The sequence below is a fragment of the Bison bison genome, unplaced genomic scaffold (assembly GCF_000754665.1).
Source record: "Bison bison bison isolate TAMUID 2011002044 unplaced genomic scaffold, Bison_UMD1.0 scf7180017864383, whole genome shotgun sequence".
NCBI lineage: Eukaryota > Metazoa > Chordata > Mammalia > Artiodactyla > Bovidae > Bison > Bison bison.
This window is the reverse complement of record NW_011494955.1, coordinates 94,937-95,768: the sequence shown is the minus strand read 5'-3', so window position 1 is coordinate 95,768 and position 832 is coordinate 94,937. Positions and strand designations below refer to the sequence as shown.

The 832-nt window shown below is 32.8% G+C and overlaps 1 protein-coding gene across 1 annotated transcript in view; it reads right to left on the bottom strand.

Annotated features, from left to right (window-relative positions):
* SLC27A5 (solute carrier family 27 (fatty acid transporter), member 5) overlaps positions 1–832 on the bottom strand; it is a 30,518-nt gene that overhangs the window by 17,991 nt on the left and 11,695 nt on the right. The gene's annotated exons all lie outside the window — the stretch shown is intronic.

Below are 832 nucleotides of genomic sequence, written 5' to 3'. Positions count from 1 at the left end.
ACATAGTGGTATTCACAAGTCATTATACTTTTCCCAAATCTATGGAATATACAAACCAAGAGTGAACTCTAAATGTAAACTATGGACTTTGCCTGATAATTACACACTAGTGTAAGTTTAAGAATTGCATTATTCTTGTGTAAAATGTTAATAATCAGAGATGTTATGCATATTTGCAGGCAAAGAGGTACATGGAAAATTTCTGTACCTCTTAATTTTTCTATGAACCTAAAACTGCTCTAAAAAAGTCTATTTTAAAAAACACATTAATATAAAAACAAACCAATTTGCATTGTCAGCAAAAAACTTGAACAGATACTTCATCAAAGACAACATATGGATGGCAAGTGAGATTATGAAAATATGCTCAAAATCATCAGTCACTGGGGAAATGCAGATTAAAATAATGAGATATACCACTACACATATTTTAGAATGGCCAAACTTGAAAAATCTGACAATACCAAATGATGGCAAAGACTGGAACAACTGAAATGATTATATATTGCTAATGAGAATGCAAAGTCTAGGGTCACTTTAGAAAACAGTTTAGCAGTTTCTTATAAAGCTAAACATACACAGACTCAATGACCTAGCCAACTTCCTCCTAGGTATTTACCCAAGAGAAATAAAAATACATATTTGACACATAAAGTACATGAGCGTTAATAGTGGCTTTCTCCAAAGTCACACAAAAAAAGAAAACCGAAAAACTGGAAACAACTTAAATCTCTTTCACCTGATAAATGGGTGAACAAATGATAGCCACACAGTAAAATACTACAGGGATTTCCCTGATGGTTCAGTGGTAAAGAATCTGCCTGCAGTGCAG